At 39.6% G+C, this 6,313-nt stretch overlaps 1 protein-coding gene across 1 annotated transcript in view; it reads left to right on the top strand.

Annotated features, from left to right (window-relative positions):
* LOC103737484 (UPF2 regulator of nonsense mediated mRNA decay) overlaps window positions 1-6,313 on the top strand; it is a gene marked incomplete in the record, with an annotated part of 29,170 nt that overhangs the window by 7,519 nt on the left and 15,338 nt on the right.

The following is a 6,313-nucleotide window of genomic DNA, read 5'->3' on the forward strand; positions in this document are numbered from 1 at the left end:
CATTACAACAGCATTAACCTATTCAATAACATTTTTCTGAGCTAGGGTACATCTCTTTCAAAATTGGCTGTACATTTCTAGGTTTACAAATGAATTATTATGCTTATACAATCTTTTACTCATTATAAACTCTGTAAGAGATAACATTAAGTGAGGTTTTAACATTTAAAAAAGGTCTCCACATCATTATTAAAATACACAGTTTCATACAGAAAAATTCATTTTTAATGCAGTTGACATTAAGATGTTTGCACATGCGTTTCTGATCTCTATATATCTAATTATTACTAGTTACAGTCGGTTACTGTCTGAGCTCCTTGGCATCTGAGCATAGATATAAAGTCATCAGGTACATTTCAATGGCAATGTTTTTCACATGTACTAATTATTAAGGAGCAAATTTATATGCTTTGAAAAATTTTTTTTTAATTTTTTAAAAAAAATTTAATAACAACATGATTAGAAGAAGCATTTCATTACAGCTTTTAACATATTCAGTAACACTCCAGAGCAAGAATACATCTCTTTGAAAAGTGGCTGTAAATTTTTAGGTTCACAATTGAATTAATACAGTTATACAATATTGAACTCAGTATAAGCCCTGGAGAGAGGCCTGTGGGTCGTACCAAAATGTTAGTTTTTTTAAAAGTATGTCCAAGGGGCTGGAGAGAGTTTCAATGGTTGATCTTACAGAAGACTCGTTTGGTTTCCAACACACACTTTGGGTGACTCATAACCACCTATAACTCCAGCTCTAAGGGATCTGACACCTCTGACCTTTAAGAGCATCTGCATTCATGTACACAAAGCCACACAGAGACACACATACATACACATTTAAAATTACATACACATTTTAAAAATGTATTTTTTATTAATTAAAAAATGTTTTATTATTTTTATATGTATGAATGTATTGCCTGCATGTATGTGAGTTCATTCGTGTCATGCAATGCTGCTGAGGTCAGAAGAGGACTTTGGATTCCCCTGGAACTGGAGTTAAGGGACGGTTCATAGCCGCCATGTGGGTGCTGGGAATCGAACCTGGGTCCTCTGCAAGAGCAGTCAGTGCTCTTAACCACTGAGCCGTCTCTCCAGCCCCTGTTTTATTCATTATTTTTATTTTATGTGTACGAGTGTATTGCCTACGTGTATGTAAGTGTACCTGTGTCATGCAGTGCCCGTGGAGGTCAGAAAAGGGTGTCAGATTCCCCTGGAACTGGAATTATGGACGGTTGTTAGCCACCATGTGGGTGCTGAGAATTGAACCTGGGTCCTCTGCAAGAGTAGCCAGTGCTCTTAACCGCTGAGCCATCTCTCCGGCTTCCGTACACATAATTTAAAATAAAATAAATGTTGACATTTTACTTATTTATTTTTATTTTATGTATATGAGTATTTTTGCCTGCAAGTGTGTAAGTGCACCATGTTGTGCAGTGCCCTCAGAGGGTATAAGATTGTGTTGAATCTCCTGGAACTGGGGTTAACGGACAGTTGTTAGTTGCCCTGTGGGTGCCGGGAAGTGAATTCGGGTACTCTGCCATCTGGTAGAGCAGCCAGTGCTCTTAACTGCTAAGCTATCTCTCCAGCCTCCATAAAATAAATCTTTAAAGTGTATCTATAACATTAATAAACTCGTTTTTAGTCAAAAGTTTCATGTAGCAGGGTGGGTTGTTTGGTTATATGGTACTGGAGATTAAACCCAGGACCTCAAGCTCCTAGACAGGCACTCTGACACTGAACTACATTCCTAAACCTTCATGAAGCAGTTATTAAAATGTCACAGTAATTTGGAATAATTACATTTTTTTAAAGTTGAGGGTAAAATCCTTTAGGTTCTTTGTTTCAGCTATAATTATTAAACCTTTTGGTAACTTAATAGTGCTTTTGTTAGAATGTGGCATCATTAGGAGCGCAAGCTGCTTTGGGGTAGATTCAGTGGAGAATAGAAGGGGAGGATTGAAAATGTTCAATACAGCTGGGCATGGTGGTGCACGCCTTTAATCCCAGCACTTGGGAGGCAGAGGCAGGGGGATCTCCGGGAGGCTGAGTGAGGCCAGCCTGATTTTACATAGTAAGTTCTAGGCCACCCAGGGTTACATTAGTGAGACCCTATCTTTAAAAACAAAAGAAAGGGGCTGGAAAGATAACTCAATGGTTAAGACTGCTCTTACAGAGGACCTGGGTTCATTTCCTAACACCCACATGGGTGTTAACAATGGTTTGTAACTCCTGTTCCAGGGAGGTCATCTGACCTCAGTCATTGCACGACATGGGTGCACTTACATACATGTAGACAATACACTCATGTATAAATAATAAAATATTAAAAAGAAAATGTCCAGTATAGATAACTGTTGATCAATTTTTATCAGAAAGGGAAGAGAATAGGGAAGTTGCTAGGGTAGATATATTAGCTACTTTTCTGTTGCTATGATAAGACATTATGAGGGTTAGAGTTTAATGGCAGGGAAGGCATGACTCAGAGGTGGTCAGAACAGAAAACCAAGTGCACATCTTTAAGCAGGTACAGGAAGCAGAGAGAGACAGGAAATCTAGCAAGGGTTAGGAACCCTGTAAGGCCACCCCCAATGACGGCCTTCATCTGGCAAGCTGTACCTCCTAAAACCTCTTAAAACAGTGCCACCAGCTGGGGATAAAATGTCTAAATATTTGGAGCCTAATGGGACAGTCTCATTCAAACCACTACAGTAACTGTAGACTTCCTTCCTTCCTTCCTTCCTTCCTTCCCTCCATCCCTCCTTCCTTTCTTCCTTGTGACAATATTCTTAAATCATTATAATAGAACAATTCTTTAGAGAAGAAATTTTGGACTTGACCAAAATGATACTGAAGACAAAGTTATTGAAGCATTTGAAGTGGCTGCCTCTTTACCTTCCCGAGATTATATAGCATCCCTCCTGCAGTTACTACTTTAAATTAGCAGTATACACATATTAGGCCAATTTACTTCTTCCTCTAGATATTATTTCTTTAAATATAAATATGTAATGTTCTGTTTTGTTTTCTGTTTTATTTATTTACTTGTTTATTAATTTTGAGGCAAGATCCCACTGTGTAGTTTAGGCTGGCCTCACACTTAATATTTAACCCAGGCTGGTCTCAAATTCATGATCTTACTTTCTCAGCGTCCCAAGTGCTTGGATTATAGGTATGTGCCACCATCTGTAGGCAAAAAGCCCTCTTAATTTGTGAAATAATACTAGTTGTTCTTGCAGAAGACTCGGGTTCTAATCCCAGCACCCACATGGCAGCTAACAACTGTCTGTAACTCCAGTACCAAGGGATCCAACAGCCTCTTCTAACGTCTGTAGGCATTGCACGACACGGGTGCATTTACCTCCATGCAGGCAATACACACATATACATAAAATAAAAATAATAAATGAAATTAAAAAAAAAAAAAGGTAGGGGAATATGAGGCCAGAGAGATTGGCTTGGCAGTTAAGAGCACTGGCTGCTCTTCCAGAGGGTCTGGGTTCAGTTCCCAGTACTCACATGGTGGCTAATAACCATTTGTAACTCCAGTTCCAAGGAATTTGACACCCTTTTTTGACCTTTGCAGGCATTGTACAACATGGGTGCACTTACATACATGCAGGAAAAACACTCAATAAATTTTTTTTAATTAGGGGAATGTGTTGAACAATTTCAGAGAAAAGAACTTGTATTGTAAAAGCTAAAAGAAGATTATTAATAGGACATAATCTATAGGAGAATGGTGGTATAAGAATGGAAGAGTGTGGAGGTGGTTCTGAAGGAGGCAAGTCTAAAAAGCAGAGAGACAAGGAAGGGCTGTCTTGGTGATCAAGTACAAAATAGTCATCTGTCTTGTGCTGTAGGAGGACACAGGCACGATTTTGAGAACTTTTCAATATGTGTTATGAACTGGATTTATTAGGTACTTGACTGGTGTGCAGGTGAGGTTGACTTTTTGTTGCTGGAAGAAATACCTGAGAGAAATAGCTTAAGGGAAGAAGGATTTCTTTTGGCTCTTGGTTTCAGAGGTTTCAATCCATGGTTCAGTCCATTCTGTTTACGTCCACAGCAATGCAGAAACATCATGGAGGAAGTGCAAGGTGTAGTAAGCTCTTTACCCCAAGGCAGCCAGTAAGCTAAGAGATGACAGAAAGGGCTAGGGGCAAGATTCACCCCTAAGAACATCCTCCTTTTCTGTGATGAAAAGGAGGTGATCTGCCTTTTCCTACCAGGCTTGCACTGGTCAGATCTTTTGTCAGTGTGACAGCTTGTAGGGAGGAAAGGTTATTTTGGTCCCCAATTTCAGAGCTTTCACTCCATGTTTGCTTTATGTCTGAGGTTAGGAGTATATGACAAAGACTGCTTGGTTCAGAATCTGGGAAGCAGAGACAGACAGGGAAGGTTCAGGGTAAAGACGACCCTTCAGAGGTGCTTTCTCAGGGCTATGTTCTCCAAATTCCCACCTCCTAAAATTTCCACCACCTCCCAAAGTAGCAATACTAGCTGGGTACTAAACATTGAACACATGAATCTATGGAGGACATTTCATAGTGAGGCCATATCAGGGCTCTACTTCTAAGTTCCCATCATTTCTCAATAATGGATCAAATTGTGAATCTATCAGTGGATTAATCCCCTCATGATCCAGTGACCTCTCAGTAGCACTACTAGGGCCTATGAGATTGCTCAGCAGGTAAAAGCACTTGCTGACAAGCCCAATTACCTGAGTTTAATCCCTAGCACTACTAGGGCCTATGAGATTGCTCAGCAGGTAAAAGCACTTGCTGACAAGCCCAATTACCTGAGTTTAATCCCTAGGACCCATAGGGTAGGAAGAAAGAACTGACTCCTGCAAGTTGTCCTCTGACCTCCACGCTGAGCCTCCCAACACATGCAAAATAAATAAATATAAAAATAAGTCATAGTTGTGTATCAGTGTAAGGCTAATTATATAAACAATAAGGGGATATGCATGTTTTATATCTGCCCCCAACTCTGTGTATGTGTTCAGATAGAAAGATACCCAAGATTAGGATTAGAAAAAAATACATACCAGGCTTGTAATCCCTACTGCTCAGGAGGCTAAAGCAGGTGGATTGCAATTTTAAGGTCTACATGGGCTACAGAGTGAGTTCAAGGCTAGCCTATGCAACTCAGTATGTTCAACCTTCTCTCAAAAAAGTAAAACAATACTAGAAGGGTTTGGGACATATCTCATTGACAGGGTGCTACCTAACATGCACAAGGCCCTGGGCTCATCTCTGGTACTGCAAATTAATTATATATGTTTAGTGTAGAACAGTTTGCCTAGTAGTTGATTGCTTCTTAAATGTAAATTATCATATGCGAGAGAAACTGAAAAATCTATTCTTAACAGTTGTTCCATCTTAGACTGAAGCAGAGAGAGGTAAACTGGAAAAATTAGTACAAATACTTGCTGATACATCTTTATATTTAAATACTTTACAAAGAGAATATGTTAATTTTGTGATCATTAATTATTTGAAAATATGTTGCAGGTCAAGATTTATCTGAGATGATGCTTTCTTTTTTTTCCTTTTTTTCTTTTTTTAATCTTTTTGAAACAGGGTCTCCCTGTAGCTCCAGCTGGCCTGGAACTCACTAGGTAGACCAGGCTGGCCTTGAACTCACAGAGATCTGCCTGCCTCTGCCTCCCAAGTGCTGGGACTAAAGGCGTGCGCCACTACTTCCGGCAGTGCTTTCAATTATTATGTAAGAGATCCTCATAAATCTAATGAATCTGGGACTACTTTATATAATTTTGCATGATTTACAAATCTCTTATGTGAAACCTATATGAAAGGACTATTTAGATGTTAGAAGAGCTGTTTCAAGACTTTTCAACATCACCTGTATAGCTTCAAAGGAATGAGTCTGCTCTGTTCATCAGGACAGACAGAAATTGTTAACATGAATTCAGGATTCCCAGTTCCCTGAACCCATCACACTGTTTCAGGTCCTGCTTCTGTGCTGTTCTTCTGCCTAAATTCCCTCTGTATCCCCAAAACTGCTGTTTTACCATCTGCTTGGAAGAAGTTACATGAAACATTATCAGATGTCCAAGGAATTCAGTCTTTCTTGAAATCTCAGTACCTGCCTCTTCCCAGCCAGGCAGAGTTACCTGTACACAGATGATACCTCTCATACCTCTGATGTATTACGATTTATTTACATGTCTTATTTAACAAACTTATGAGCTTTCTGAAGGTAGACAAAATTAATCTCCCTCCCTTCCCCATCCCTCCCCCTCCTCTCCTCTCTCTCTCTCTCTCTCTCTCTCTCTCTCTCTCTC

This window comes from Nannospalax galili, unplaced genomic scaffold (genome assembly GCF_000622305.1).
Source record: "Nannospalax galili isolate Female #2095 unplaced genomic scaffold, S.galili_v1.0 scaffold678, whole genome shotgun sequence".
NCBI lineage: Eukaryota > Metazoa > Chordata > Mammalia > Rodentia > Spalacidae > Nannospalax > Nannospalax galili.